Source organism: Pithys albifrons, chromosome 4 (genome assembly GCF_047495875.1).
Source record: "Pithys albifrons albifrons isolate INPA30051 chromosome 4, PitAlb_v1, whole genome shotgun sequence".
Taxonomy (NCBI): domain Eukaryota; kingdom Metazoa; phylum Chordata; class Aves; order Passeriformes; family Thamnophilidae; genus Pithys; species Pithys albifrons.
Genome location: NC_092461.1, coordinates 12119217 through 12139136, shown reverse-complemented (window position 1 = coordinate 12139136; position 19920 = coordinate 12119217). Strand labels below are relative to the sequence as shown.

Sequence of the window (19920 nt, the reverse complement as noted above, 5' to 3'; positions counted from 1 at the left end):
ATGGTTTAAAATTTGAGAGTAGTAGTTAGTACTGGGTACTAATTAACACTGAACAATTGCTTTTAGCATTAGAAGAGTTTAGACAGCTTATATTCTTATTAATAGTCTGAACATAAATAGGGACTCATAATAATAGGCTAATAATGTTTTGTTGGGTGGAGCAGTGTAATGATAAGGATAGAACAGGCATATGAGAGAAGCCTGGATTTCTTGGTAAGCTGGAACCATTAAAAGTAGCACATTTTCATAGTCAAATGCAAAACTGTGCAATAAAGATGAATGCAGACTTGCTGCTGTAAAAGCATAGAGTCTGATTCCCAAAATGAGACTCTAAATAGGATTTAGGGTACAAGCAACTGTAAGTGCTTATTGCAGCATAAAGTCAGAAGGGTTAATGCCACTCATATCTAAGCTGAGGAGGAATTATGATTAGAAGCTGGAAGATTTTTTGTGACTGACAGTAGGATATTGCAATTGGTTCTCACATTCCGATTTTAATGGTGTTTTGAAAAATTGAAAGGAACTGAAGAAACCTATAAATGTTAGACACCTGCAGAAAATGCCATACAATAAGAAACTTCAGCATTTCAGTTAATTTACATTATTGGCAGAAAGGTGAGTGGATTAAGCACATAAGTGTTTTTTTATGAGGGGAGGAGAACTGTATCATCTGAAAGACCTTTAAATTAAGCAAGGAGATGATGCATGGATAAAAGCTGAATCCTGAGAAATTCATATGGGAAACTATATGCCAATATTTAATACCACAGTGATTCATTACTGGGACAGACTAGGAAGAGAATTAGTGGATTTGTATTTTTAGGCTTTTTCAATTCAAAGCTCAGTGCCCTTCTGGATAGTAGCCTTAAGCTAAACACACTCTATTTCAGTCAAAAGTAAGTTACCAATCACAGATCAAGTTACAAAGGTGAAATGGTTGCAATACAGTGAAGATAAGAATAAATTATCCAACATTTTTGTGTGCCCTTGAATTCTGAAAGCACAGAGCTTCTGCAGCTACTCTTTGTTCTGCCCTTTGCACAGGGAAGGTCTGTGGAGAGACTGGAAATGGTTATTTTGTTTGAGACAAAGGTGGCTCTCCTGCACAGGGGAGAGGTGAAGGGTCACTTTGGGCTGGGCAAGGAGTCAGGCATCTGCCCACATGGAACTTGCAGAGTCAGAGACCTAGGCTGTAAACTCCTTGCATGTACTCTCTGTGTGGCTTAGCAAGCCAATGCAGCTCTTAAAAGTAACAGGTGAGGAGAGAAGAGAGCTTATGTGAGTTCAGATTCATGTTAATCATCCTGACCTGTATACCCAGTATCTAGATTAAAATTTGTTCTCAGGGGCAGCTCTTTGGTCTGGTTTTGCAACTTCAAACAAGTAGAAAATGGATGTGGATCCTTCCTGACTAAAGAAGAAATAGTAAATACTACTTCAAGGACACGCCATACTCAGTGTGTACATTTTCCAGGCTTTCTGGCTGGCATTACTGTTTTTATGGTTCTGTGTTAGAGCTGCCATGGGTGCTCTGGCTTACAAACAATGGCCTTTTCCTTGAGCTGGTGTTTTTACAGAAAACAAAAGCTCTATGTGCTGTCTCTCTGTCCTGTTAGTGCTTCAGGGAAAGACAGAGGAACCAGTCATGAAAAAAAAAACCCGTGCTGGAGAGAAATTTTCCAATCCTTTAAGGCCATCTGAATGGATCAGCTGTTATACCCAGTGGTGTCCTACAGAGGTGTGAATAACCTCCCACAAGATGCAAGTGTGGGACCTTTAAAGTTAGAAGTAATTACCAAGTGGGTGAGGAAAGTATTTTAGGTGCCTGCCTGTCTCTTTTGAAATACAGCAGAAGACTCAATCATACATTTTGTTAACTTTATTAAATGCTCCAGATGTTCTGGGTGGCAGTGACAATCCCTAGTGATTTAACAAGAATGGGAAGGGTTGCATTCCCCCGTACTATAGATGTCTTGTTCTTACTAATGGTCATCTTGATTCACTTTGAGTGTTACTCTTTTTTGGAAGTAGTAGCATATATTTCAGATGCTGTGGAACTGTCAGTAAAGCTAACAAAATCAGATCCTGTATTATGGTTTACTTACCAAACTAGGACATATATTTTGTCAAATTTTCTCTCATTTAGCTTTTATTTACTGATTAAATTAAATAAAATCCACTGAGCCAGTAATGGGTATAATAGCTCCTTCTGGAAATTTCAGCAAAGGGACACATCAAATGTATAAAGACAACAAACCTTTGAGGACAGTCAGGTTCTTCCATGTAAAGTAACAAGACAATGATTAAGTTTTATTTAGAAATTTTCAGAATGGGAGATTTCTGTGTAGGATTTAGATTTAATGGTGAAAACTCTCCTCTGAAGGCAAAATCTGCTGAGATGGAGTCATAGCAGGAACCCTCAGGCACCGAGTTCTTTCAAGACCACCACGAAAATCATCTCCAAGACATAAACATAGCCAGAGGCATAGAGTATCCTTAAGGTATTTTAGGTATATGATACTTTTAAGTGGGCTTCTCAACTCTCTAAACAATTGGCAGGCATGGAGTGACTCAAGGCAACAAGCTAATACATCAGAGGAGTGTTAGACCAGTTGGAGATACAGTACAGCAAAAGCTTTAAACACACAGTAAGATCTGAACAACCAAAAGATATTGAGAGATACAACTGAGAGCCAGATGGTCATCATACTAAACTCTTCATTTTTTTTTCATGGTGAAAAGAGAAATATCAACCATTTCTATCTGAAGAAGAAATCTTTTCCTTTTATTAGACAGCCTTCTTCATCACAGAAGAAAAGGTGGTGAACTCAGACATTAGCATCAAGCATTTTGTCGTGATTCACAAAAGCATTTATAGACCTGAGCATTCTTGAGCTCAATCATTTGTAGTACCACAGTATAAAACAGGAGAAGCTGGTCACAGCACCAAGCCTGACAGAGCTCAAGAAGAGTTTGGATGATACTCTTGGGCCCATGGTGTGACTCTTGGGGATGGTCCTGTGCAGGGCCAGGAGTTGGACTCAATGATCCTTGTGGATCCCTTCTAACTTGGCATATTCTGTGATTCTGTGATCCTTCCTTCTTCACCGTGCTTCCTAATATGTTGGGGAAAGCTGGCCTAATTAAAATGCTGTGATGGGAAGTTACAGTTCAATAACCTTGAGCTGAAGAACATTACGACAGAGAGACTTATAAATAATGAAGTTAATAATAGCTCATAAAGAAGCCAAAACTATTTAACCTTCTAAGCTTAATTTACACAATGTTCTTCAACTTTCATAATGTCAAGGATGGGGAATAGATAAATTGTGGATGTGCATTTTGAACAATCTTGTGACTAAAGATTTCATTTCACAAAGGTACACACAAAAGTAATCTCAGACAAGGTTTAGAGAGTCTTGTATAATGATTCTCAATTGTATTTCATATACAAGCTGTTGCTATAAAGGGTGGATGAGCAGACAGTAAAGTAGATTGAAAACTGGTTGAATGGCTGTTCCTTGAGTATGGTGAACAGGGACACGGATTCAAGTTGGAGGCCACTAACAAACTAACCCAGGGGTCTGTACCAGATCCAGTCCTGGTAGGCATCTTTATTAGAGTAGCCTGGAGGATGAAGCACAGTGTACCTGCAGCAAGTTTGCTTATGACAGAAACTTTGGATGAGTGACTGATAGGCCAGACAGTTGTGCTGCCATCCTGAATGACCTTGGCAGGCTCTGGAAGCCTGTGGAACCTCAGACACCTCAGTGAGGAGAAATTCTCCTGCACCTGGCAAGGAACGGCCACACACACCAGTACATGTTGGGGCTACCCAGATGGCAAGGAGTTTGGCAGAAAAGGACCTGGGGCGTCCTGGTGAACACCAAGTTTACCATAAGTCAGCAATGTGCTCTTGCAGCAAAGGAGGCTACTGGTATCCTGGGGTGTGTTAGGCAAAATACTGCCAGTAGGTCAAGGAAGGTATTCCTTCCTCACTTCTCAGCATTGGGGAGACCATACTTGGAGCACTGCATCAAGTTCTGGGCCCTCAGTATAAGAGAGATATGGGCACAGTGGACTAAGTCCAGTGTAGGACCATGAAGATGATGGAGTGACTGGAACATCTGTCCTATAGAAAAGGCTGAGAGAGCTGGGACTGTTGAGACTGGAGAAAAGAAGGCTCAGGGGGATCTCATCAACGTATAGAAATACCTGCAGGGAAGGCTCACAGAGAATGGAACCAGGCTCTTTCCAGTGATGCCCAGTGGCAAGACCAGAGGCGATGGGCGCAGGTAGGCATTTCCCTCTGAACATCTGGAAATACTTTTTCATTGTGAGGGTGGCCGAGCACTGGTGCAGGTTGCCCAGGGAGGTTGCAGTGTCTCCATCCTTGGAGATACTCAAAAGTTGTCTAGACATAGTCCTGAACAACTATGTGGCCCTGTTTGAGCAGGTAGAAGGGGCTAGACCAGGTGATTTCCAGAGAGTCCCATGCAACTTCAACCATTCTGTGATTCTGTAGTTTTAACTATTGATTTTATTAGCCTTGTAGTCTAAACAGGTAATTGAACAGGAAGGCGTACAAGATTTAGGGCCTCAGTGTGTCAGAAATGCCAGACATTTTGTTGAATGAATACTATCTTGTCTCAAAACTCTTACAGTTTGGGGTACTTCTGTGTGGGGATAACACAATTTTACATTAAATAACTTATTTATTTTGGTGAAAAGCAATGTAAGGAGTAAAACAGTTGCTGGTGGTGCCTAAAATGGCACTCTGATTGAGCCTCTGGAATTAAGCTTTTCATTATTGGAGAGCTCATTTTTATAATTTTCTCTGTCTTCTGACTATTCAGTTGTTCTCCTGCATGTGATACTGAGACCTTGTTTTTAACTTGGAGCCTGATATGATGAATAGATAGTTTGTTTTCATGAATGAAAGTCTTAATAAATTGCAGCTTGTGTTTTTCCTTTCTTTGTGGAATAAACTGTTCTAGAAATTACAGCACAGTCAACAAAAAACATGTATTTAAAAAAGCATCTCCCTGGTGGTATTACAGAGAACTATTTATAGTGTATAGGCACTGAGGGTGACTTTTTATAAAGAGAATCTTGGGGAATTGGACTAACTAATTTCCCTGGGGATCATCTGAGATTTCATTGCACCATTTTCTCTGCTCTGCTGTTTAAATGCAAAGATTATGAGCTGTAACCGTATCACCAGTGTTGGCATCTGAACTGATGTGTACTATACATGTCCCCGATATTGCTACTTTGCATTTTGTGTTTGCTCCAGACACTTCAAGCCACAGCTGGCTGGAGGCCAGTGAAGGACCACATGACTCAGTAGCTATTGTCACCTGCCTCTTCTACTTCATGCACAAGGAAGTTCCTATAGGCACATTAGATTCATATTCAGTTTCACATTCACATGTCCTTTCTTAAGGGATGTAGGACTCAGAGCACTGCAGAACTGTATTTTAGCTAAAATTAAGGTGGTTTGGGTTTTTTTCCCCTTTCACAAGCTTAAAGTAAGTTTTCTCCTCAGATAGTACTTAAATCAAAATGGTAACACCCCAGATTACTAGCTTTGAGAGCATGCTTTACCCACAGCTTGAGTCATCAGCAATAAGAAAGTTTGCTTTCTTGTTTAAGTTCTCAGTTAGCCTCCTGTAGTTCCATCATCTGTTTTGTGTAGTCCTGCCCGTAGATTGTGAATGCTTTGGGATGAAATATCTTAAACACAGCGTCTCTGGCCATCATAATAACCGAAACTAAAACTACATCTGCCTGGTGTTCAGGTACATGGGCACATTCCTTGTGTCTCAGGCTGCAAGGAAATTCTTTTCACAAATGAGACCAACTTAGTTCATGCAAGATGCAATTACTGTGTGATGTCCTTACAGTCCAAAAGTGAGGAGTAAGTAACTGTGAAGTTGACAAGCCTGAGTCATCATAATATGTTCTCCCAGCTCCTCTCTGATGGTCAGAGAAATTTGCTGTGCAAGTTGTCTTTCAGACAGCTCAGGTTTGTTTGAAAGCAGTTGAAAGTGATGAGGTTTGATAAAGTGATGCTGCCTTTGTGTGCCACACAGCTTTAAAATCAAGGAGTCAAGAACCTCTGCACTGATCAATCTCAACCTTAAATGTCAAGTTCTGTGGCAGCTTTTTGAGTGGTGTACATCTTTTATCTGACTCCCATGGAATTTTTAAGTATAAGGCTAATGGCAGAAGATTCTTTGTAAATATCAAGAGGTGGTGGTCATGTCCTTCAATCATTTTACTGGGAGCTATGCTTGTCTGTGAGCCATCTGAATGGTATAGTCCTTAATGTAAAAAAAGAATGTAATGTAATTCCGTTGTGGATCTGAATCTAAATCTCTCCTTTACTGACTGTCAAAATCCAGCTGTTATATTGAGCCTATTTTGGTATCAGTTTATTTTACCAAATTCAGGATTGCCCACTCCACCAGCTCCGACTGCCACTGCCCAGGATCCCAGCTGTCTGGAAACCCCCATGTCAAACAGCACACCATATGCCAGCTTTGCCAACTCTTTTCAGAGATAGGCCTTCCCCTTGCAAGGCTGCCTTAGGCTGGTAATGAATAGAAAACATTTGAAGGAATGATTGGTTGTTCTTGATATTGTGTGGACAGAGTGCGGATAACAACAGGGTTTATTTAGTCATGACTATGTTTGGAGAATTCTCAGCATTTCTTCTCCTTGGCTTGCTTGTTCCTCTTAGGAAAAAGTAGAAATCACTTTCTGCAGTCCTTCCACCCCTGAAAAGGAGAAACAACCATCCAGCCTTCCTCTTCATCAGCTGAAGCTCTTTAAACTTTAGCAGACCTAGTTTTTCCATCGTGGTAGCTTCTCCAAGAGAAGATAAAGGAAGCATGGTTCTAGAAGGAAAATCCTACTCTGTTGTATGATGAGAGTCAGAAGGAATGCTCTGTTTTCTTTCTCTTAAGAGTTGACTTTGGATTGGGGGTGAGGACACAGCACTGTGGAAAAGGTTTTTACAGTCTCTCAGTGAGCTTGCAGACCTTTGCTCAAAATTCCCCCTTGCAGCAAAGTTGCTGCCTGGGCTGTTCATGCCTGGCTCTTACCAACCCTGGGTCTCACTGCATCATCTTTTATGGGGTTGCTTTTCTCAAGAGAGAAATCCATATGGGTCAAGGAGCTGCCCTGGAAGATTTGAAGGACAGTAAGTGAGTTCGGGAGCCACCTGAGACTCTCTGTATTGTTTTAGGTTTAGAAGTAAAAAAATGGAGAGTGTTCCTCTGCACTGCTTGGGAATGAGGCAAGAGTTGACTAAGACGAAATTCCCCTTGACTTGTTAATGACTTTATTCTGTGCCAGTGAACTCTTTCAGTCTATGAAATATCTTCTCATGAATAAATAGAAGGCTTAGGTCTTCTTTTAAATATTGTATACATATGCTGCAATATAACATTAGTGATAAATAATGAAACAGCTAAATGTCTTTCATAGAAGCATTGGTAACTTTGTCACATTGTTAACTGGTTTACATTTGGTGCAGTGTGGCTCGCCCAGCTCCATGTTTAATTTCCTTTAATATCCCTGGTTCCCCCACCATAACTATCTATACCTGCTGGTAGGTTTATTCTCCATACTTCAGATAAATCATCCAAGGGTTCTCTGAAGCAATCTCATGGTAATAGTCACTTGGCCTCCAGACATGTTTGTAAAATTACTATAGCTATTCATCAGAGCCTGCTGTGTAATATCCTGAGGGTGCAGCACAGCTTCTGTACTCCATGGATTGCTCCACTGCCTTTTGCAAGCAAGGCTGTGCTCTGTGGGCTTATTGAGTACTGTCCCAGTGTTCTGAAAGAGAGAAATTGTTCACTTATTTGTAATAAAAATATCATCTGGAAATTTCATCTCAGAGCTCCAGGATATGTTGCTATCAATTCTAGAGGTTTGGAATGAAAGAAAGCAAACAGATTTACATTTGGCTAGACCTCATATAGCTAGGCTGAAGTAATGAGCTGGTTCATGTGTGTGGCACTTAGAAAAATTGCACTAAATCATTCAACATTATAAATGCTTACATTTTTATTGCTTAAAATGTGGCAAATGGGATGAAATATGAAAATTTTTGAAATTGGAGGCTTTTTACTATGTCTGTGGAGACATTTAGATTCAAGACAAATTGAGTTAGAAGAGTGGGGGGGAAAAGGTATTAAGATTTTTTGCAATAGTTTTTTAATAAAGGCTCAAGAAAGTACCAGAAGAAAACTATAAGGCTGTTGGATTTTCTGATGGTAAGGATGATATTAGTTCCAAGTAAAAACATCAAAAAAATGGTACTGAGTACAACCAGACACATTTTTGAGGGTGACAGCATAGTTAATTCTAGTCTATGTGGAACACCACTCATTAATCAAACTTAGTATAATTTTTATAAGGTTGTAAAATTTTCAGAAGAAATAACTTCTGATGTAGGTAGTTCTGTAAGACATTTGAATTAGCGCCACATAACAGACTTCCTTAATAAAAAAGAATTTCAAAAACCTATCTACCTTATTAAATGTTCAAAATATTTCTCTTAGATCTCATAGTAGCTGAAAACCAACATAAGACATCATCATCCAGTGGCAGTGTATGTAGAAAGGCATGCAAGTGTCTCTGGTGTTGGCCCAGAGCTACTTAGGTGTTTTGCTAGTGATTCAGGAGAAAAGATAAAGCAATTTTGAATGAAATGTGCAGGGAATAACACATTAGAAGTATCTGGCACAGTTAGCTGAACCAATTTGAACATGGAGAGGTAACTGCATGTTCATTGGCATAGAATGCAACCTCTAAGTATAGAAAGCATAAAGATCCTGGGACAAAAGGGTCTTTTGGAAAGTGGGGACTGACAGGATTTGAAGATCGTGGTGAAGTACACCATTTTCCATCTGACTTGCTAGTTCAGAGACAAAGTGTGAGGTTTGAGACATTGTGTCCAGATTGATACCCAATAAGCAGGCAAGTTGGAAATATGATTTAAAATCTGAAAGTTCGGCTTTATAGTGAGACACTAGATGAGCTTTTAATGTAGTGAGCATCAGAATAAGAGAATGTCTGTGGTCAACAGTGAACAATAACTGCAACCTGTGGCTAGACAAACTCATGCTCTAAATAAAAATGTGATACTGTGTGGGTAATTAACAATGGAAATCATTTATCTAGACATGCTTGCATACATCTCATAGAGTTTTTTAATACCTTCTGTCAGTCCTTTTAAATATTACAGCTCAGCTCAGATGAAGCTGTGCATATGATTCACGAACCACTTGGCAAGATCTTCTGCTCCACAGGGGATCAGCTCAAGAGCCTCTTCTGACCTTACAGGTCGGTGAGCAGTCCTGTCCCTGACTTGCTGTTGCAGGAAGTGCCAGCGAGGATGCTCTATTGGCCCTTGTGTATATTCAGATCTGGAGGCATCCATAAGATGAAATGAGCAGTGACAGTTTATAATTGTGATTAAAGGTGAGGGCAGTCAAAAAAACCTCAGAAGCCTGGAAGCTGTCTGAAGAGGAGTCACTTGGCATGAGCCTGGTCCAGTGAAGGCAGCATCCTAACCAAGGTATCTTGTCCAGTAGTGACTGTGTTTGTAGGAGGTTCTACAGGGGCTGGAATGTTCTCCTAGTGGGGCTTAGCCCTAGAAAAAATGGGCTGGTCACCAGTATACGTGCCAGCCCCACCCCTCCAGTGATTCACTTACTCTCACCTTTTTGTACAGTCACACACATACACACACACACAAACACTCCCTATCCCTCTGCTCCAGCTCATTTTCTGAGCCTGGATTCAAATAGGAAGTATGGAAAACAATATGAAGGTCCCAGCCATCCACTGCATCCTGAGCCGCGATGGAAAATTGGCACACACTACACTGGGTAGAGTTGATGACAACAGAAATTGCGGCACTTTTCTGCACTGACTGACTGTGAGCAGACTCTGCAGCTATTTTCTCCCAGTCTGCAGCTAGTTGTCTTCATACACAGTAGAAATATTGGGTATTTTAAGAAAAGTTCTTATATTCTGAACTGCTGTCACAGAAAGCACTGTTTTTAGTGTTGCCTTGAGCAGAAAGAGAATATGAGAGAGTGTGTGGTTTCGCTGTGGTCAGATCCACCTCATGAAAATCGATGTGCTGTGCAAGTGCAACAGCATAACTTAAAGCCTTTCAGTGCAAGGACACTGTGGGAGTTGACTGCCAGCTGTGCGTGAGCTGTTACCAGCAGGAGAGCAAATCTACCCACAGGCAACATAGGCAAATCCTTCACTTACTTTCAGATAACAGTATAAAGGGAAAGTGATGGGGGGGAATGCAAGTTTGGGAAAAAACATAAAAGGAGAACAATAAGCTTGACTCTGTCCTCCTTTCCTCCAAGAAAACAAAAAGGACACCCCAACTCTTTTAGCAGGTAACAGGGTTGCAGGAACCAGTAAAATTAACATGGGTCAGCAAAATGGAACTCCCAAGTGAGTGGGAGGCAGGTAGATATCAGCTTGAAAAACAGGGATTGAAAGAAGGGAGAAATAAGAGAGGACAATACACTTTAAAATTCTCTTAAGAATCAATTGTTCTTGTAATATGACTACTGAGTGAGATAGAACAAGACTGAAATTCTTTTTTAATGTGAGACAAGCTCAAGGAGAAGAAAAAGGAAAGAGGATGCTGGGTTTAGGAGGACCATAGTTCTAGGATCTGTACATCTGCAAGTATCCGTGAGCACAGTCAGGTGCCACCACCACATCATCTTTTCCCAGCTGTTGGGAAATAGAAGTGAAAGCCTTGGGAATACCACTGCTTTGTGACACAGTCTTGTCTCTCTTGGGCTCTTCCTTTCAGAGGAGTGTGGGGTCTAGGTAGTCTCATTCCCTGAAGGAACTGCTTGAACTGCACCTAAGTGCCCTTGGCGAGAACTCAGCCCTGCTCTGATTCTGCAGTGTTTTGATTAATGCTGCCACTTCTGCAAGATAACCATCATCCTTACTTTTGCAATCCTGCCATGTCTGAGGACCAGGTGTGCTGTAAGTGCCAAGTGCCATTGCTCAAGTTTTCCAAGCAAGAACTGAGTCTGTCTTGCTTTCAGAGCACTAGGATAGAAAATACAGTTCTTCAGAGACTGGATATGGTAAATTGCTGTGTAACTGGGCGTCCTCACATCAAAGCTCAGGATCAAGCATTTTCTCAGATTTACAGATACTGATTTTTTATTTTTAAAAAAAGCATTGTATCTTCCAAGGTTGTGATGCTTATATCAGAGCTAGAAAAGAGAGGGAGCTGATCAGGAATATTTCCAGTTTATGTAAAATCAGGGGAAGAGGGGGAGACTTGTCAGCAAGAAGGCTCTTGGCACTTCATTATTCCCTTGGAGGTTTTTTACTTTCAATTTCAGTAAAAAAATAGGCCAAATCAAAGAAAAACTTTTCTGGAAATCTGAAAACAGAAAATTCCATGGTAATTTTAGTCAAAAATACTAAAAACATTAGTGTTTCTAAATTGAAGTTGTTCTTTGCAGGACACCATGGCTTGATAAACGCATCATTTTTTTCCTGCTTTACTGCCTCTCTCTGTGGCAGTGACTCTGATAAACAAATTGTCTGTGCTGAACAGACCCCTGAGGCTAGGCTGGGCAGGTCATGCCTGGTCCAAGCACAGCAGACTGTGCAGGAATCTTGGGTACACCTGGACAGCTGTGTCACTTGTGGGTGTTTCCCACAGGGGGGCCTGCTGCAGGACAAAGACAAGCAAGTCCTAGGGGCTGTAGTCTGGAAAATCCTGCTCTGAATGCCATGAGATGTGATGAATTTCAAATATAATACCTTATTCTTATGGACCTGTGTCTTCCTGTGTAGATATTTGTTTTCAGACAATTTCCCAATGGCACTGAGAGGTTGTAAAATTGCCAAGCAGACCCCAGATACAAAAGTAGTGGTTTGACTTAGAATATTTGTTCAAGCAAAATGTCAGTAAACCTATTGTTGTCCATTTAGATTGCAATTACCTAAATATTATTAATAGCCTGCTTACGTCTTACACTCATGCACAGACAAAAGCTGTGGACCCGATATGTGGGGATCTCAGCCCCCGAAGGCCAGCTCCAGCAGCACCAAGTGCATCACTTCCTTTGCCAGTTGAACTTTATGGGCAGATAGGACTTGAGGGGTCCTCTGAAGTGAGTGGTGGTACCTGTTGTCATGGGAACAGCATCACACCACCATTCAGGTCCAGATAGACCTGAATGAGAACATTTGACAGCCCTTGAACAGCACTTCTTTTCGTCCCCTTAGTACATTCACAGACAGAAAACATGTCTCTGCCTTCATTTAGTGATGGTAAACAAGTCAAATGCATTTAATTGTCTATTTTTAAGATAGGTTTTCCATTCCACTAGGTATCTAAGTAACTTTGGGTTACTGCCCCAACTCACTCCAGTTTGAATCTACCTTGTTGAACGTGAGTGGTTCTTTAACAAATCAAATCCTTCACTTATGTACTGGGACCTGTTGGCAAGCTCCAGATACAAGTGTTGGTTGTTTTACATGGGTGTATTTGGAAAGCAAGAAGGAATTGGTGTCAAGGTTTGTTTCAAGGGTGAAAATCACAGACTGAGAAGCTGCTGTGTATGCATTGTAGTGAAGCAGATCATAAACATGAGAAAAACAAAGAAACACAAAGTGAAGGGAGTACTAGTCCATGAGAAGGTCACTGGGCAGTGAGAATGGAGCAGAGTCTCAAGAAATAGCCTCAAAGGAAATGTTATCCAGAGTGTATCGCTCCTCCTTAAGTTATAGTATGGCCTCTCTCCACTGATGTGTAGTGTGACCAGAGTGGGAGATAGTAGCAGCTGGCTGCCAGAGCACATACTGTTCCCTCAAGTTGCTCCCAGCCACGGTCACAGAGTCTAAGGAGTTTTAATATCATGACATTCCATGCTTCCCCAGACTCTCTGGGTGTGGTGCTGTCCTGTTCCTGATAGGCATCTGAAAATCAGGCAAGCTGATAGTGTTCTGTTTCAGAGTATTTTATGACCATTTTATTCTTTTTGTGTTTCTTGCTTCTTGCTGATTTTAGGTTTTGGTTGCTTTCCATAAAGTAAAGCCAGATAACAATTGTTTTCCTCTAACAAGTACTGTTGATTTTGGAGAAGTGTATGCTGAAAGTGGGTGTAGGCATGAGAAGTGCTAGTCTAGAAGGTATTAATGAGAGGGCATTTTGTGCATCTGTAGTACTATTTAACTGCTTTCCATTCCTCCTGCAATTCTACTGGGGCAAAAAGAAGCAGGACAGTGGATCTAAGAATATATCTTCATGTTGCAGGGACAGTAAATGAAGGAGACAGGGAAATGGAAGAAAGCCTTAGGATCACAATAACAGTCTTGCCTTGTAGGGAGGTGATTGAATCCCATGTCTGTGTCTTTCTTCACAATTCAGATGTATATGCCAAATCCATGCCATGAAGACATCTACAGCCAGGGCTCAAGGCTTAGAAATCCAAGGCCCACCTACAGTGTCTAATTTTGGTTATGCAGTTTGGGGATGAGATGGCCCAAAGCATCAGGCTGCTTCTGGTTTGGGCAGAGTAACTCAAGGTAATACAGTTGGTTCCCTCTGCAGCCTCCTGGATCAGGAGTGCCATCCATGTCTCCTCTCTCTTTAGTCTGCAAAGGTAGTCATGGGAAGCCACAGTGCATGGGTAAAGTCGACATGCACACGGTCTTCTCTTCCCTCCCATGGACTCCCAGATCCTTTTCCAACCTTTCCATGGACATAGCCATTTGGCTTCTCAGTTGCAATTCAGAGGAGCAGTATGAGGCAGAAATGAAAGGCACATGCAGGTGGCTATATCTCAGTAACCCCTCGGCTGCATGACTGCAACTGAATAACACAGCATGTAATTTCACAAGCTGATTAGACTCTGGCTGGGTATTTTAGCACACCCTGCAGTTACCTTCTAGCAGTTGCCATAGTCTTTTGGCACTTCCCTTTTTCCTTTTGGTGTTCTATGTTTATTTATTTGCAGTTTCATTGGCAAGATTAAAAATAGCAGGCTTAGAGGTTTTGAAAAGTGGTGATTTGGGGCTGTCTCAGGATCAAAGAAAATCCATAGAGGTAAGCAGGTGTAGCTCCTACCCATGTCCTTGCCCTTTCTCCTCAGCAAAGACAAGTTGCACAGGGACAATTGCACAAGAGCTGTCTTGTGTCCTTAACAGGGCTGGCTGCACACCGTGAGAGACAGCCCTTCCCACTGAAGGCAGGGCTCTGGTTACCTTCGCTAGCAGCTGAGCTGAAGATGAAGCACAAACTAAGCCCTAGTTACAGACCAGAGTGTGTATAGAAAGAAGCAGAGAGCTGTTTCTTGGTCCCTCAGTGACTTTAAAAATGGAAACTGTTACTTTGACTTCACAGCCAGGCAGCTTTGAGGACAGGCTGTGCAGGATCTGAATCATCTTTGCTCGGGAGCACAAGAAATACTGAGAGCAGACTGACCGCAAGTTCAGCTTGACCCCAGCTTTAATGGCAGACGTACTGAGGTACAATCACCAAGTCTGTAGGTGGTCAGTGGCAAGGAGATCATTCCTGCACCCCTGGGCAGGGTGGGATGCTGCCCTTCCAACAGTGGGTCACATCACAGGACTCATGCACTCATCCCTGCTGTGAACATTTTCTGGATGCTTTCACCAGAAAATCACTTTTCATCAGAAAATTGCCTTTCATCAGAAAGCGCCAGCATGAGCAAAATCTTGGGAGTTTGTTGCTGGGGCATGTTTCTGGGAATGGTGCTGTTTTGCTGGAATTTATCTCAGGTAAAGCTTGTTCATTTTACAGTGACAGTTGGGACAAGGGAGGGCAAATGACCCAGCAGCCAGTGCCTCAGGCTCTCCTGCACACTGGGACAGAGCCAGGTGCAGGCTTTCCACTGTGCTGGCTTAGGAGCAGGAGCTGGGTCTCTCCCAAGCCCTGCAAAGGCTCCAAGAGTGCAGCAGCTAAAAAATCAGTTGTGGAGGAGTGTTTGTCCTCTGAATCACCCTGCAGATGTTCATTGAAACAGGCAGCTCAGCCTCACACTCAAATCTGAGGGGAACACTCTAAGCCTCTGGACTGGGGACTGTCTCACAGCACTGCAGGCTGTGGGCAGACCTTGTGTAGCAGCCCAAGGGACTTTGTCTGCGGGTCCCTTAACACGGATCTCTGATGCCAAGATCTCAGCTACATCAGAATTTCAAGTCCTACATTGTTGTTAAAAAAGAGTTTGATCCAATGTGCTCAGAGAAACATTTGAAATGCATGACCCAAAAGGCTCAAGTAACAAGGGGCAAGTGGAAGAGAACAAAAGTAGTATTTTAGAAATGTCATGATTTTAAAGCTTACGTAAATACTTTTGTATGCAATGCCATCATGTTTGGATTTATTTTTTTTTAACATATACATTTGACAGGGAGAGAAATCTTTGCTGTAGAGTGGAAATGGGCAGCATTGAAACTTCTCCCTTGAAAGTACTGTAGAGCTGCTGACCATGCAAAAGTGTGTGTGCAAAGCAACACAAGAACTGGGGTGGTTAGAGGTGAACTGGCTTTTGACATCTTCTTATGCTGGAGGGATCAGAAGATGGTGTCAAAGCCTGCAAGAAAATAGAAGAGAATCAGAATTTCCTCTCATGACACCAGAGGACAAAGGCAGGATCAAGAAGTCACACAACACACGGTGGAGAATTTTTCAGAGGCTCAGTAAAGGGAAGTACCAGTGAAAGGGACCCTAAAAGCCAAACCAAAATGTTTCTGAAAGATGTCTGCAACTTTTAGACAGACCATAGAGAGCAATAAGTACAGCTGCATTTGAACTCCAGTGACATCATTTTTTCTTTTTGTAATTTTCCTTTTGCCTAAGGAATCTTTGGCAAACAAAAGGTTTCTCCAGAAGAAAGACACTGTGGTTGGCTTTTTGACAGCAAATTTCTATAGATCCTAATGAGGGAGACTTACTTTAACTTGACTGCACAAAATTGCTCACTGAAATCTTCCTTTGTTTGTTTTCTTGTGCCCTGAGTTGACATTAGTGCATGCCCCCCCCCCCCCCCCCCAAATCCTGTGCAACTGCAGACATTTCTCAACACCCAAGTATTTTCTGCACAGGAAAAAAACCTGCTTGCACTTTGAAAGAAGCAAATGTACACACATAAATAAACACCATATACATTTTGTAAAGAACAACTGGTTTCCCTGTGGCTCAAGTTCAGAAATCCAGATATGGAAATGTAATGTTAAAAATGTATCCATTAAATTATAAGGTGAAGAAGTCTGGTCATTGGTGTGAGAGCTAGCTATTTGGCTTATAAAAAGTAAAAAGCATTATGTTGTTGTTAATGTACATGTTTATGGCCAAAAGTTGGTATAGCTTGTTCTTTTTTGAGAATATGCAGGCTTGATGTAGACCTATTTTTGGCAGGATGCTATTCTGTTCTGTTAGGACTTGTTTTTCTTGTGTTCCAATGGCTGATTAATTTTTGTTTGGGGTTTTTTTCCGCCTATGTGTATGTCTTTCTGAGAATTTTTGTTTTATTTTGTTAAACGGAAAAAACCTCAAAATTCTTAAGCTTCTGGTGGACTTGAATACATAATTAATAGTTTTAGAAAGAGAAATTGCTTTTTTTTAACCAATGTTGTAGTCAAGGGAGGGAAATCTGCAAGGAAAAACAGCTGCAGCTGAAAAAAACAAAGTAAAAAGAGCATGAAATACATTTTTGCTGTTGCTGTGATTTCATGTAAGGATAATAATAGGTCATATCTAGATGATATTGAAACATGGTCCATGGGACAGGAAGATATTTAATTAGTGAAAAAAACTCCAACCTCTGGCAGGTTGATTGAAGCACAGATCTGTTTTCTAAAAGCCTGTTCAGACCCTTGTATTTTGAGGACAGCCTCTGGACAGAGCGTGGCTTGTTCAGATTACAATAGGTTAATAATGATACTGAGAAAGACCAGCACTTTGCTGGAGATAATTATGCATTAGGGGAAAGTGGGGATTGTTGCATCCTATTGAAATGAACTCTGTGTAGCAGAGCATTATCACTCCACTCTACTGGAAGTAAACATTTCGGCTTTCACATCAGCTGTGGATAGTGGGAAGAGCAGAGAAAAGCCAGGGCCCAACACTGGCTCTGTGTGGAGTACATTTCAGCTCTTCATTACCTTGATAGGCTTGGTTCTGCTGCACTGGGTGACCCGAGCTTCAGGTAGCACCAAGCCTCTTGATCTCAGCTGAACAAAGGTTGCCAGGCTGCTCCTGTACTTGCATTTGGGATGCAATTTCTGCAGGAAGATTGGAGACATAAATAGCAAAGGTGTAGGTTTGTGAATCTACACTGAATAAATGTGTCAGAGTGTGGGAGGGCAGACAGAGTCTTCCAAAAGTCATCTCCACTGGTAGTCTTTTAATGAAGAACAGTTTTCATTCCTGTTTCCTCCCACACCAAAACTCATACACCAAAGCCTTTTTGGAGCTTCCTTTCTGCATGGCGCTAATAGAAAATGCTGGGGGAATTAGGTGCCAAATTAGCTATTAAATGCCTTAGTGACTTTGTAGGTCTATTCCAAGGCTAAATTCTCCATAGGCTTCACTGACTTTAGTAAAAATTTTAGTGGCACAGAAATTCTATACATGCACATCAGAATCCAGAATGGTGCCTGTCAGATAGGTCTCTTAAGGTAAGCTGTATCTTAGTTTCCATATGTGGTGTTCCAAGTAGTGGCACCCATCAGGGAAAGCAAATTTGGGCATTGGTTTATTTATCTTCTTGTCATTGCTGGGTGCTTTTCTCAAACCATAGTTATTCTTCTCTCAATTATCCTAACACCTCAGCCTGATCCTTTTGAGCACCTGCAAGGATAGTATCAAGCACTGCAATCAACTGCAACCATTGCCTTTAGGTGTGAGAGCAAGCATATCCCAATGAGAGATTCCTAGGAAGCAGGGCTCTAGGACAGTATTGGTCTAGTGGCTGGTTTCTGGGTCACAAGAAGAGAAGTTGACTCCCCTAAAGGCAGGGAGGCCCTGCAGAGAGACCTCGACAAATTAGAGGGCTGAGAAATCATCAACCGTAAGAAGTTCAGCAAGGCAAAGTGCTGAATTCTGGGAACCCCAGAACCTGGGATGGCACAACCCCATATGCATGGACAGACTTGGGAATGAGATACTGGAAACCAGTGACAGGAAAGGGACCTGAGGGTCGTGGTTGATGGCAAGTTGAATATGAGTCAGCAGTGCCCTGGCACCCAGGAAGGCCAACCACGTCCTGGGGGGCACCAGGCACAGCATCAGCAGCCAGGCAAGAGAGAGGATTGTCCTGCTCTGCTCTGCCTTGGGGCGGCCTCACCTTGAATATTGTGTGCAGTTTGGGCACTGCAATATAAGAAAGATATTAAGCCATTAGAGAGTGTCCCAAGGAGGGCAATGAAGATGGTGAAGGGCCTTGGGGGAAGCCATAATAGGAGTGGCTGTTCAGCTGGAGAAGAGGAGACTGACAGGACACCTCATTGCAGTTACAACTTCGCCATGAGAGGAAGAGGGACATCTCTGTGGGATCCAGTGACAGGACCTGAGAGAATGGCCTGAAGTTGTGTCAGGGAAGGTGTAAGTTGGATATTACAAAGAGGTTCTTCACCCAGAGGGTAGTTGGGCACTGAGCAGGCTCCCCAGGGCAGTGGCCACAGCACCAAGCCTGACAGTTCAAGAAGTGTTTGGACAATACTGTCAAGCACATGGTATGACTCTTGGAGATGGTCCTGGGCAGAGCCAGGAGTTGGACTTGATCCTTGGGGATCCCTTCCAACTTGACATATTCTGTGATTCTGTGAAGTTGCAGTGGCATAGGCAGAGTCCTTCCACTGACTTTGTGAGCTTTGGTTCTGGCCTACAGAGCCAGACTAGTGCAGTGGTGTGAAAGCATCTTGATTCTTTATCTGATGGGAGAGTCTGACAGCTTAATTATGCTGTGAGAGGAGCAAAGCTCCTACAAACAAAATCTTATGTCCTATGTGTTATGTTTGTGACAAAAATACTTACTTATGACCAAATTAGTTTGGTGAGGCATATATAAATTAAGCTCTTTCTAGTCTTCACACCTATCAAAATTAGGAAGCTAAAGACAGGCTATCTGTGCTACTACACTAGTAAAACAAGATTATCCTTCCTCCCTCCAATATTCTTAAAGTCTTGACAGCAATTTCAGTGGGACAAGCAATTTTTCTCTCAGTATCTGCATGACCTCATGGGGAACACTGAGAGGTACATCATATGCCAATTGCAAGTGGAGTAAAAAAAAATTCTACAGACACAAGGCACTACTACCTTTTATTGTGGTTAATACAAGGACCATAAATGCTGGCTCAGGATTCCTTTCCACATCCATTTTTTCCTGTTGATATCTCTTTAGTTATTGGCTCAGTCTCTTCTTAAGTATAGAATGTGCAGGGTGCCTTGGCATTCTGGTTCTCACACTAAGGTAACACAAAGCTTTACATTCAATGTGATGACACTGCTCTTGCTGCTGGCAGCACAGCAGCCCTTGAAACATCTCCAGTCACTCCACATTTCAGAGAATGCTGCAGTTAGCACAGAGGGCAAAAGTCTCACCACTCTTTTGATGTTTTCTTTTCCAAAAGGGAAAAACTTCTGCATACACACTGAGAGAGGGATGAATTTAGGATGTGGGGCTATGCACTAAAAATTTTCTTGGCTTTGTGTAGCAAGACACCCATGGTGAACATGTGGTCAGAACTGCTAATAGATGTGCCAGGTTCTCAGCCTCTCCATTAGTGATATGGGGACCAGCTCAACACTGCCTCACCACTCTTGAATGATGTTTTATTGCTATAATTTAGTATAGACAAGTA

The 19920-nt window shown here is 42.0% G+C and overlaps 2 protein-coding genes across 4 annotated transcripts in view; one reads left to right on the top strand and one right to left on the bottom strand.

The window, feature by feature from the left end:
- Window positions 1–19920, top strand: part of KCNG2 (potassium voltage-gated channel modifier subfamily G member 2) — a 59711-nt gene that overhangs the window by 36300 nt on the left and 3491 nt on the right. The window lies entirely within an intron of this gene.
- The window catches only part of SLC66A2 (solute carrier family 66 member 2), an 80207-nt gene continuing 75785 nt past the window's right edge, over window positions 15499–19920 (bottom strand). Inside the window, exons 6-7 of the transcript XR_011697679.1 lie at window positions 17218–17337; window positions 15499–15647 (exon numbers count right to left, since the gene is read on the bottom strand). The gene's annotated coding sequence lies outside the window, so the exon portion shown is untranslated. The remainder of the gene's footprint in view (window positions 15648–17217; window positions 17338–19920) is intronic.